Source organism: Miniopterus schreibersii (assembly GCF_964146895.1).
Source record: "Miniopterus schreibersii genome assembly, chromosome: 16".
Taxonomy (NCBI): Eukaryota; Metazoa; Chordata; class Mammalia; order Chiroptera; family Miniopteridae; genus Miniopterus; species Miniopterus schreibersii.
This window is the reverse complement of record NC_138116.1, coordinates 7,171,024-7,183,543: the sequence shown is the minus strand read 5'-3', so window position 1 is coordinate 7,183,543 and position 12,520 is coordinate 7,171,024. Positions and strand designations below refer to the sequence as shown.

Here is a 12,520-nt window from a genome sequence, read left to right as displayed (position 1 = left end):
ACATTTACCTGAAATGTTTTAAAGAAAGAATAAAACGTGAAAAAGCGATGGCGCATTTGCTGGCTGCAGTTATCAGCATAACCCTGGTCAGCCTGAGCTGAAGACTCAGACAGGCCATCAGAGACTCAGGGAATGAACTTTGTGTCTTTCTCTTGTTTTGAAACTGAGGAGTCCACACCTTGGCCCCAAATCCCTTTATTAGCTCCATGTCTGACTTTTCTCCATTTGTCAGACTGTTTAAAAATTTTTCTTGACATCCCCTCTCCTTTTATACTTGAGCATAAATGTGTGCAGAATGCATTCTAGTCAACAAGCTTGTCACTGGCCGTGTTACCCTTAAAGTGAAAGAAGAACGAATAATCCATTAAAAAAAAGTGCCATCTTGTTAACGATCGCCTGTAAGTCTGAGATCCACATGCCCTGTAGAGGGTGATATTTCTCCTCGCCTAAAATATTTTTTAATATCTCACACATCAATCAGGCAACTTAGCCACACCCAAGGAGGGCAGAAATGAAGAAAACCTTCTGGTCTTGGGAGTGATCAGAGACGTCCCCTGGGAACGAGAAATCATTGGTGATGCATTGATTACTCCTAGAATTTGTTCTTGAGCCTTCTGAGGCTGGAGGTGAGAGTTGAACATCAAGAAAGAAGGAGACGAATGAACACAGGGGGAGGGGAGAAAAGACAGAGGCCTGTAAGAAGCAGGGGGATTTTCATAGTGAGAGCCGGGAATTCAAATTCTCCAAAGTTCAGGCAACTACCGCAGCCTCCGTTTCCGGCGAAGCATCGCCTGTCCCATTCCTGAGGGACAAGAGTTCTCTCCCGTGACGATGCCTGCCCCACGCTCAGGGCCAACAGAGGGTCCGATTTTACGTTTGAAGGGGCGTGAATACAAGGAGCTCTGGTGGTGGAGCCCAGAAACCGAGACGGAGCCTTCTGGAACCCTGAGCCGTCGGAATTCCAGGGGAATGGAGCGGCGAATTTACTGTGGGAAGCCCTGTCCCAGAGCGTCCCCTCAGCATCCTGATGCTGGTGTTTTGGTCAGGACTCTAAAGAAAAGGCAAACAGTGCCTCCAGGCACAACAAATGACTCGGGCCCAAGCCTCGGAGGCTCTGTCTTCACCGCAGTCACAGCCGAAGGAAGGGAAGTGATGGCAACGGCACTGTCAGGCTCCCTTTGGAATACCTGTAGCTGTACAAGTCCCTGGAGATAGGTGGGGACTCTATCCGACTGGCAGGGACTTCTTTGGAAAAGTCCCAAAGTCTCTTAAATATACGATCTTACAAGACCTACGGAATTGCAGATGGCGAGGTGTCCCCCTCATGGGGAGTCCAAGGCGGCGTCTTTGAATTTCATCTGGGCCTTTTATTCCCACCCCCTGGGCCCCCCAACAGCGTATGACAAAGTCTCCACATGGGCCACTGATGGCTTTCAGAGCAATTGTAAGTGTTTACAAAGCCCTGAGCAAGGAGAGTGGAATCATTTTCTCCCAGGAACTCAGACCATTATTATGGACAAAGCTTAACCGAGGGAACCAAATGCTGGCGGAGATCCTCCGCGGGAGAAGGTCAAGTGGAAGGGGAAATGCGGCCAGCCTGTGACTTACGGCTCTCCGCGAGCAAAGCAAATCGCTTTTCTCCAGGGAGATCTGCTTAGCCCCCGGCAAGTTCCAGCCAGAGAAACCCCCTGCGAGTCCCCAGAGAGTAATTATGGTCCGAGCTTCTCCCTGCTGCCCCCACCCCCCCCAAACCAGGAGACGCAATGTCCCATGACGGTGACCCAGAAAGAAAAAGTCGTTGCGTTTAGTATAGAAAACACACAAAGAGCTTTCTTACACATCTGAAATCTCTAGAGAGGCGACAAGGAGAGCAGGAAGGATTTCTGTTGCTGTTTGTGAGCGTTAGGAGCTCTTAAGGCTGGAGGGCTCTTCACGGGCCACCCCATCCCACACGCTCTCGTTTTACAGAGAAGAGAGAGGCAACTAATCCTTTCGGGAAGAGTGACACGTAGAGCAAGAATCCTGTGCCGCTTAGTGGAGACAGAATATCCCAGTAACTCACGTTAGAAGCCAGGTCCTCGGGTAACGCTTGGCTGATTCACTACCTACGTGGTTTGCGGGGAAGGTGATTTTGTTGCTGCTGTTGCCATAGCTACAAGCTGCGCTGTCATTTCCTGGAAGCCCCACGTGATTACGGGCGAAGCTTAATGAGGTGACACGGGTCGGTCTTCAGCAACTGAGGGACCTGTGGGTTCCGTCTCTCCTCTCTGCTCCGGAGCCGCAGCGTTGTCTTCGCGGTCTCCGAGCAACGGCGCGTTGGTCCCCAGACTGAGGCTTGTCCCGCCTGGTTCCGGGAAACCAACAGTAACAAAGGCCGCACTCGCCTGCCTGTGGATGAGCAGTTTTCCTGCGGCCTGTCCTGAGGCCCCGGTTCCCGGAGACCCGGTTCGCCGGCCGTCTGCATGAGCGTTCCTCGGCCAGCGAGATCTGAACATGTTGATTGATCCAAACATAATTTGTTGTAGAAATGTTCCTTGACTCCAATCAAATGTACCAGAGTATCTCACCCACTTTTTTGAATACAGACTTTTTTTGTGTGCCAAGCATCTGCTATATTACTTTGACCTGTACCTGAACACCAAGTTTTCCTGGTAGCTATCTATTCCAGAAAAACCCCCCCACACCCTACAAACTGAGGTTTTCACATACAATTTTGTGATGAGCTAATAGAGATCGGGTGCATTCTGAAGCCTATGTGTGAACATGTCTTCCTATCACACTCCTTTTAAGACCATCTTTCGTGTGTTTCAGAGAATAACCAATTGGCGCTGCTATTTTCCCTGTTATTTTTGAACAACTTATGTTTTTCTCAAAAAAAATCTTAGTCATGTTTGAAAGTAGTTTTGAGTGTGTTCAGACACCAAAACCCAAACAAAACAAAAACCAAAAAGCACCCCACAACAAATGGCTTATCTCTCCCATGACGCTGGCGGCTCAGAACTTTTAGAAAAGGCCCTAATGTGAGTCCCCTCTCTAGAAGGTGAGCCTCCTGCAGAGATTAATGAGTAACTGCTCTTGGGTAGGACTATGTGCTTCCAAATAATAAGCAGCGAACTTTGGAAACCGTCCTGTAGTTTAATTTGAATGCACGTCAAGCTGTCAGCTCCCAAGAGGCCCGGATTAAATTTGAGGGAGCGAGATCTTTCCTGTCCAGCTCCCCTGGTGGCAGGGACTTGTGCGGCACTAAAACAGGGAACCTGCAGCGTCGGCTTCCACATGGGACCAGGAGGTGGCGCAATCTGACGACATCTGTCCGCATCTGGGGACACACAAGGGGTTTCTGTTTTTCACACTGAGGTCAAAGGCCAAAAGGAGAGCTGGAAGAGGACCAAACATTGTAAAAGACCCTAATTTAAATCCTGAAGAGTCTTACAATTCTGGGGTGTATTTCTTTGGAAAGACTTGGGGCGGGGGTGGGTGGGACCACACAGGCCAAAAGAGATCTCATGGGTACGCCCTGGGAATTTTAGGGGCAGCTTCCCATGTTGTTTTAGAGAAGGGTACAAAAACAAGGCACTTTTATATCGTCGTAAATAACAGGCTGGGGCAAGGATTGGGAGGACTTTTTGTTCCTTTTCTAGAAAGAAACGACATCACGATTCCAGTTGCTTGACCTTTCTTGCTCCCCTGGAGGAGCAGAAACTTCCTGACTTGTACAATTGGGCCGTTTGACCATTCTTGCTTTCATGGGATTTAAGAATTAGAAAGGAGTTTTGGGGAACATTTGGTCCCAGCTCCCCCCAGCGCAGGAATCGGTCGCAGTGGGAGAACCGCCGTCTATTTTGCAAACCTCACTGGGGTCAACGGTACATTCCTGCAGCTTTCAGGCCCCCCCAGACCTGCAGGGGAGGTGGCTGCTCTAGCTGGGTATGGGGCCCTCCCTTCCTTCACGATGCCCTCATTCGGGGGCCGTTCAGTTAACTGGTGTTTGGCCCCGGCCGCAATGAATGAAGTGGGGCGTGGGCCTGGCCTTACTAAGCCCTGTAACCAGCACCTGAGACAGGGACCACCGTCTGTGCCATCGCAGGTACGCAGGCTGGGCTCGGAAAGATTAGCTTATCCGAGGAAGCACAGCCTAGGAGGGATGCTGGTTGTGGCAGGGAGCTTGCTTTGAACCACGTCGGCCTGACTCCGAATTCAGACCCTGAACGACCTGCCTTCTTGCTCTGCCACCTGCGTGCATTCCCCTTTGATGGCCGCGCCTGCCTGGCAGGGCACCTGGATCCACCTCGCCTCTTCAGTTCCTCTGTTTAAAAGGGGCTCCTTCCCCCACATGATGACCCTTCAGTTAGTTGAATGCCGCGAGCATGTCCAGACACTCATTCTGTTATTTTTTTTAGGCTAAAAACACCCAGTTTCCCACCTGCTCCCTAAAGGACATGGCTTGCGACCTCTCAGTCCTCAGCTAATCATTGGTCAATGTCCCTTTTTAAACATCGGGCGCCGAATGGGGGGACCTGGCTAGAGATCACTGGCTGTGCTCACTGCGTGCCTCGCTCTGCGTGTGTTCTGCTCAGAGTGGGAGCATGTGGGTTCTGCTCTATTTCTGCAACTCAACCAGTTACCTTTTGGCCCCGAGAAAACCACTTAATCCCTTGGGGATTCTGTTTCCTTACGCACAAGCCTCTTTGTACCCTGTCGTAACCTTCTGAGACCTGCTATTCCTCCTTCGTTGGACATCTGCCTCCCCCATTCAAGCTTTTGGCCCCTCGATCTCCAGTGCATGGGGTCTGAGCTCATGACTACTATTGTCCATAACATTGAGTGCCACCCTTCTGTTCAGCCATGGTTTCTCCACGGTGGCGGTATTGCTATTCTGAGCTAGACAATTCTTTGGTGTGAGATGGTGTTCTGTTTAGTAGTGGGGCTGGCCTCTCTACATTAGATGCTCGCAGCGCCATCCTTCCCCGAGTTGTGACAATTAAAAATACTTCCAGACATTGTCAAATGTTCCTCAGGGGACAGACTATGTCCTGGTTGGAACACTTCAATAGACCAGTGACAGATTGCTGAAACCCAGAGAGCTTGACACACGGCCATTGGCCTCTAGAGCAACACGGTGGTATTGCACCCACTTTTTGTTTGTCCCTTCCACTGCCGCAACACTGAAAAACACTCCATCTGGTATCAACGCAAGAATCTGTATTACCGAGAAATCGAAATGTCTTAAATGCTGAGCATTTTTGTGTGTTTATTGACCATTTGTAGATCTTGGTAAAAGAAATGGCTACTGAAGTCTGCCTATTTTTAAATTGGGTTGTTTGTCTTTTTATGTTGAGTTGCAAGATTTTAAAAATATATATTTTGGATACTAGACCCTTGTCACGTTTGATTTGCAAATTTTTTCTCCGATTCTGAGGGTTGTCTTTTTACTTTCTTGATAGGGTCTTTTGACACACAAACATTTTTAATTTTGAAATCCACCATATGCATTTTCCCTTGTGATTTTGGTGTAATATCTAAGAAACCATTGTTTAACCCAAGGTCACTAAGATCGACATCTGTGTTCCTTTTCAAGCGTTTTATAGCTTTCACTCTTACACTTGGGTTTTTGATCCATTTTCAGTTAATTTTTGTAAATGGTGTGAGGAAGGGGTCTAATTTCATTCTTTTGCATGTGACTGTGCATGTACTCTTGCCTTGTATTTCTGTGTTGGGAGAAGACACAGTGCAGTCTTGGCACGTACGCGAATTCCAAATCAGGAAACTGACACTAATTCTAGTTGCAAGTATGTGTAGCTGGAGCTGTGATTTGGACGCCAACTGTTAAGGGACAGAATCTCATTCTAACAAACCCCAAGGGACTCTTAAATTATCATGATGGTTCTTCTATATAGAATTCTGCAGCTTCCAATTATGTGCTGGTGCAGGGCATTCTTGTTGAGATGGAGACATCTTTTCCGCAGACGGGGATTTGGGCCTCAGTGGAATTTGGCAGACAAGGATCTCACGGCATTGAGTTCTGGGACCCAGGATGGATAGTGATGACAGGGTCAGTTCATGGCCCGGTTTCAGGGAGGACAGCAGGCTTCCCTCTAAGGATCGTCTCTCTTCCTTCCTGTACTCCATATGCTCTTGGAAATACAAGACATACCAGACCCAGAAAAATGTTAAAAATTCTACCTTTTCCACAAAGGGGATTCAGAGATTCAAATGAGTGGCTTCCAGACTTTTATTCCTACTCAGCAATGGATAAGCTGCTGCTGTTGTTTTTTTCACCATTAATGAAAAGCCAGACTTCATAGAGCTTTAGTGGGGGGAGGGTCCCCTCATTTTTTGAACCATCTCTCCATTCTTAGATGCGATTAAAAGTAAGTGTCCAAAGATTCCATTAGGATCAATATTTGTGACAAGCTCCCGCTATCCCTTCTGGCCAAACATTGCCACCGATGAGCCATTAAAATGGGAGGCCCCCTTTACCCTGGGGTCCAGGCCAAAAGGTTTCACACAGGCACATTCTTTGGATCGGTTAAGGGGTGATTTGCTGCTCGGAGTTGCTGTGTTTTGTACAGAACAGGTGTGAATTGTCCTGGCCCCTGTGGAGAGTGTGCTGTGGAATGTTGTGCCGCCCCGTAGGGTGACAGGAGTTGGGTTTCCATGCAATGGAGACTGCCCATCTGAGACCAAATGCCTGTCCTGAGGATGTAACCTTCCTAGAGAAGGGCCGGCTTGTTCCCTGGGCATACGTACAGCCCACGTTGTATTTGTGTGGCATCGTGGGCCAGTCCCCACTGGCGCCGTGGGACAGTACCCAGGACACGGGCGGCCAGGGTTTGGGGCCATTCGGTGAGCACAGTGGCTTTCAACGCCGGCTGGAAGGGAATGAGGCACCAAGGATTGTTTTTTTTTCGTATAAAGCAAAGCAAGGCCCTGTCACCCTGTGAACTTGCCCTTTTGGCACAGAACCTTCTTCCACTCTCTGTATCCTGTTCACTGTTCATTGCAAGTAGTTTAAGGACAATAAACATCTGAGTGGAATTTATTCTGAGGACGGGTTTGAATTCCTGGTAGAAAACAGAATTACAGCTCCAGTTGCCCCCTGCTGGGGGATAAGTGTTCATTATCTTTATCAAGATGCTCCAAGATACAAGGTCCTGGTGGGCGAGCTTGAAGGCAGGGGGTCCCCCTTGCCATTTGATGTTTAAAACAACAGTACAAACTGTTCTGTTCTCCGACTGAGTACAAGCACAGTAACAACATGGGCTAAGATGTACATTCACCTCCCCACCCCCATATGTGAGGTTACTAAGGAAACGTGCTCCGAGCATGGAGCACAGCATGTTAGAAATAGGATACACGTAGATGACAGGACTGATGCAGACACAGGCCCATCCTGTCGCTGAGCGAAACAAATCTTCGCTGTCCCCACTGGCGTCTCCCCGCTGGGGGACTTGCAAAGGGAAGCCCAGTAAATCAAATATCATCAGCTCAGGTTGCATGTCTAGCCTTTAACGCCATGTTCCAACGTGGGGATTAGCTCTTGGAGTGAAAGTGTCAGCTGGAGAGCCTGGAACTTGGCACAAGCAAGCAGGTTAAAAGTGGATCCATAAGGATCCTGAACTCCTACCCCCAGATATCCAACAATGCAGCAGAAACAGCCCGACCACCTAACCCCCCATGCCTAAAGAGAGGGGATGGATTCTGTCATTGGCCACGTGGGGAACGCAGGGTTTGTGGTAAGGGGCTTCTCCTTCCCTTCTCCCCTCATTAAAGCCAAGAATGGGAGAGGGTCACCATGAGACTCTTTAGTAACGATGAGGCGCTGGGGCAGCCTGGAAGAAGGGAACACTTGCAGTCTACTCCGAACTGGGTTTCTGCTTAGACCCTGCCCTTGCTGACCTGTTCCCAGGGGAGGAGACTTGGAAAGCTGGAAGGGCGGGGATAGGCGTGAGGGAGGAGCAGCAGCTGTGTTCCCGTCCATTTTGTGTCAAATACGCAGAGTTTCTGTGGGTCCATGAGCTGGGCCACCAAGGAAGGCAACTGGATTTGTGCCATCTTGACTCTCAGAAGGGCTGCCCTTGGGGTGAGAAGGCCGCTAGCAGCCTGAGGCTGAGGGATGCAATGCTCAAGGCAGACACTGGGCTGGAAGTTGTATCTCCTCTGGTGGGAAACTGGGCAATGGGGGGGGGGTCCTGCATGGAGCTCACATAGGTTCAGAAGAGAGCCAGCTTGGGAGGACCTGCCTCTAGACGGCAATGAGGCCCGTGCTGGCAGGAGGCGCGTCCACAGTGGACCGAGTGAGGTCCACCAAGCAGCGGGTTGAGCAGAGGTGCACACTTTCCCCCACCCACCTGAGTCTTCCCCTTGCCACGGACTTACATGCGCAGGGAGAAGACAGGGGCGACGTCTTACAATAGACCACACTTCGAGCCATCAAAATCCTAGCTCAAGCCTGTTTGGGTTCAAGGGTTTTAACACGCATGGAAGGAAAGTTTAAATGGCCTGAGGAGCTTGTGTTCAAAGATGGGAATGAACTTGACGAAGCTGACACATCAGACGCAGCGGAGCGCCTTATGATACAGACTTGGACGCCCGTGGATTGAGTCAGGACAGATTCGTCCTAGTGTGCCTGGAACTTTCTCCTGTTTAAAACTTAAAGTCCTATGTCCCTGGGAGCACCCCCAGTCTTGGCCATTCAATCTGTCAGCAATCCTAGAGGGATCCCTGCCAGAGACAGTTTCACGGCTCAGAGTCTGACATCTTTTCTAAGGCTCAAAATGGGCCAGAGACATCAAGTTATGTAACAATAGCACCTGGGCCCTGGACTCCGAACTACAAAATGGGTAATGAAGAGACGAGAGGAAGTGCTTTTTGGTTATTTATCTCTAAAGTCTAAAAATGTATCAACAGCTGCAGAAAATCAGCAATTAATACCAAACGTCACATCTACCTAAAATGTCCAGGCGAGGAGAAGTGTCCAAAATACTCAATTCTAAGCTCAACATGGAGATCCTGGTGACCAGATACAAAGATGGCGAACTCACTGGCAGCTGCTGATCAGTTTCTTGAACCAGCCCTCATATGATAAGAAAGGCATTTCGTTGTTTATTCGTGATTTATATCGTTGAGAGTCAAAGGAGGCCTTGCGCGATACTAGATGTTCTGACTTTTTTCTCTCTCCTGTCCTTTCTCCCTAATTCCAAACCAAGTATGTTAATATCAATCCAAGATTCAGAGCAGATGACTGAATAATGTGAGTGAGGACAACAGACTAATATCAGGGGCAAAGGGCCGGGAGATTGTCCTGCAGCGAGAGGCCAGGGGAGCCAGAGGACAAGTAAGGAAGACCAGCTACCAGGCTGCTTTAGAATTCACAAACAGTGTTTATATTTTTATCACACAGACTTAGAAGGACAATGGGCAGAAAAGTGAGTAAAGAAGAGAAAAAAAGTGGGCGCAAGGAGAAAGTGGATAACACATCTAGTGCCTCCTCTCTCTGGAATTTGAATATATTTACATCCATGGCAGCTGGGACCATCAGAATCACATAAGATGCAAGCAAAATGCTTTCCCCAGGCACCGTATTGTCGTAAATAATAGCAGGAGGCTGAATCTGTGTTGTTATTTCTATACACACTGTAAACAGAAGGCTCTCTTTGCAGACAGAAGGCTTCGAGCCTTGTGTGTTTCCCTGGTTTGTTTTGTGGTTCATAGCCCACTGGACAGATTTGTTCCCAGGATAAATCTTGAAGGAAAGCCAAAACTCTAGCCACACTCTTTGCCATCTTCTTTCCTCTTATAAACCAGAGTTGACTAAAAAAATTATTTTTGGCACTATACATGTTATTTTTTCCGCATGCTGATTCTTGGGCTTGGGGCACATTCTGTGGTAAAACTCTGAACTCTGCCTCCCCAAACTTTACTTAAACCAGTCACACCAAGAAAAACATATAAATCAAAGTTAGGAAGGACAGCTAACTCCGTGCATGGGGCCCGCGGCTGGCCGGATCATGCTTGCTGCGAAAACCCTGTTTCTGTATCTATACCACTGTAGGCTAAAATAATAAAATCAGGTAACATCACCCTGAGGTCCCCAGGGCTGTGACCTGTTCACGGGGTCTGTTGCAGGTTGTGTTAGCCACAGTCCGCCTTCCTACCTCTGAGTCTTCTGTTGTCCTGTGCTGCGGTGACTGACTGGTACTAGATTCCAAGATGAATTCAAAGTCATCCTTCAAATTCTGTGCCAAAGGAAGATGCATTTAATTCCGGGGCTATTTCTGGAAATAAAGCTTCCTTTTGGTAACCTTGATTCATCTCAGGGTTTCTGACAGTGACCACTGGAGTAAAAAGGACATCCAAGTAGCATTACTTAATTTAAGACTAAGGAATTGGAGTAAAAGTTTATTTTACATCTAAAATTGCTTTGAAAGGGCAAATGAGTAACTTCTACCACTGCCTTTTCATAGTAAGAATATTAAAATATTGAGTGCTTTTATATATATATATAAAAAAAATAGAACTTTTCCTCCACTTTGAGCATGAAACTTAAGCACGTGCATGATTTATTTATTTTTTAGAAGATCACACATCCATGCCCCAGAGCTATTTTCTCCCTCAGATGGAGATTCTTTCTCCTGAGTAGTTCTTGAGTGCAGTGAGATGGCATTCTGGCTGCACAAGGGTACAGAGGGCCCCCATAAGATCAAATTTAAAAACGTACCAACCAATGTAATAGTTCCTCGCCCCAGGGGACTCAGATTGACCAGAAGGCTGGAGCCTGGTCCTCCATCTGACAAGTTATCTGACTCATAGATGAGATCCTAATGGTAAAAGTTTGCAGTGCTGAGCTCAAAAAAGAAAAAAAAAAAAGAAAAAAAAAAAAGATTCAAGTGAAAATGTGACAAAATCCAGAAACATGAATAATCCCATTCTAAGCTACTTGTCTCTGGGTGGATCTGGGTCAGGGTCATGGAGCCTGTGGGCTGGCACTGGGTCGTTTGAATGGGAAGTTTCAGGGCTTTGCAAACAAGTCAGCATTAAGCGATGACTCAACGCACAGTGAATGGTTTGAAGCCTTTAGAATTAGAGACTAAGCACCGGGAAACTGGTCCATGTTTGCAAGAAAGTGGCCTGGCCGTCCAAAGAGCACAGACCCACAGCGCTCACCACCAGCGCTCACCACCCCCGTGGGGCGCTCCACTTCATACAGCGGGGTCACTACCCTGGGAATGGCCCCGATTTCTTTCCAAGGGCCCTGAGTCAAGCTTCCGCGGGCTGAGGACTTCATTCTGCATCGTTATTTCATTTAAATTGAAATGAAATAATTGAGCCTCATGACATTGCCAGTATTTGACTGCTTTTTCTTGGATGTGCAGAGTGGGCCCCAAGACAGCACAAATGCAAAATGCTGACAGAAGGGGGAGCACTTGGAACGTTGAAATAGCAAAAACCAAGGTTCCCCCTTGCGCAACGGGCCTGGCGCGCTCTCCCCAGGCAGCTCCCCGCTGCACGTCCCCCAGATGTTTCCCGGGGAGGTCGGGCTCCGCCCCAGCGGCCACCGCCTCTGTCCCTGCCCACGCTGTTTACAGGAACAATCCATTCTCGCCACCGCGCAGCTTGGAAGGAGAAAAATAAACACGAGCGAGCTGGAGAGGCGGCGGGGAATGAGGCACCGAGCTGGGGAATCCGAAGGGCAGGAGAAGAGCCAGAGGGAGGAGCAGCTGGGAGCAGGGGAGCAGGGGAGCAGCTGGGAGCAGGGGAGCAGGGGAATGGGAGAGCAGGGGAACGGGGGAGCAGGGGAGCAGGGGAGCAGGGGAGCAGCTGGGAGCAGGGGAGCAGGGGAATGGGAGAGCAGGGGAACGGGGGAGCAGGGGAGCAGGGGAGCAGGGGAGCAGCTGGGAGCAGGGGAGCAGGGGAGCGGGGGAGCGGGGGAGCAGGGGAGCAGGGGAGCAGGGGAGCGGGGGAGCAGGGGAGCAGGGGAGCAGGGGAGCAGGGGAGCGGGGGAGCAGGGGAGCGGGGGAGCAGGGGAGCAGGGGAGCAGGGGAGCGGGGGAGCGGGGGAGCAGGGGAGCAGGGGAGCAGGGGAGCAGGGGAGCGGGGGAGCAGGGGAGCAGGGGAGCGGGGGAGCAGGGGAGCAGGGGAGCAGGGGAGCGGGGGAGCAGGGGAGCAGGGGAGCAGGGGAGCAGGGGAGCGGGGGAGCGGGGGAGCAGGGGAGCAGGGGAGCGGGGGAGCAGGGGAGCAGCTGGGAGCAGGGGAGCAGGGGAGCAGCTGGGAGCAGGGGAATGGGGAGCAGGGGAATGGGGGAGCAGGGGAATGGGGGAGCAGGGGAGCAGGGCGGCAGGGGAGCAGGGGAGCAGAGGAATGGGGTGGTTGGCCCGTGGAGAGAACTGGCCCAAAAGTTCCTTAAAGAGGAAAACCCGCACTCAGGCCGCTCCAAACCCTATTCTTGTATTTTGTTTCCATTTGCAAAACATTAAGTTCGCTGGGCTTCATTTTTCCATCGGAACAACTTATTTTTATCT

The 12,520-nt window shown here is 49.8% G+C and overlaps 1 protein-coding gene across 1 annotated transcript in view; it reads right to left on the bottom strand.

Annotated features, from left to right (window-relative positions):
• LOC308569004 (uncharacterized protein) overlaps window positions 1–2,292 on the bottom strand; it is a 28,433-nt gene extending 26,141 nt beyond the window's left edge. Inside the window, exon 1 of the mRNA XM_081162368.1 lies at window positions 2,063–2,292. The gene's annotated coding sequence lies outside the window, so the exon portion shown is untranslated. The remainder of the gene's footprint in view (window positions 1–2,062) is intronic.
• Between the last annotated feature and the right edge of the window lie 10,228 nt (window positions 2,293–12,520).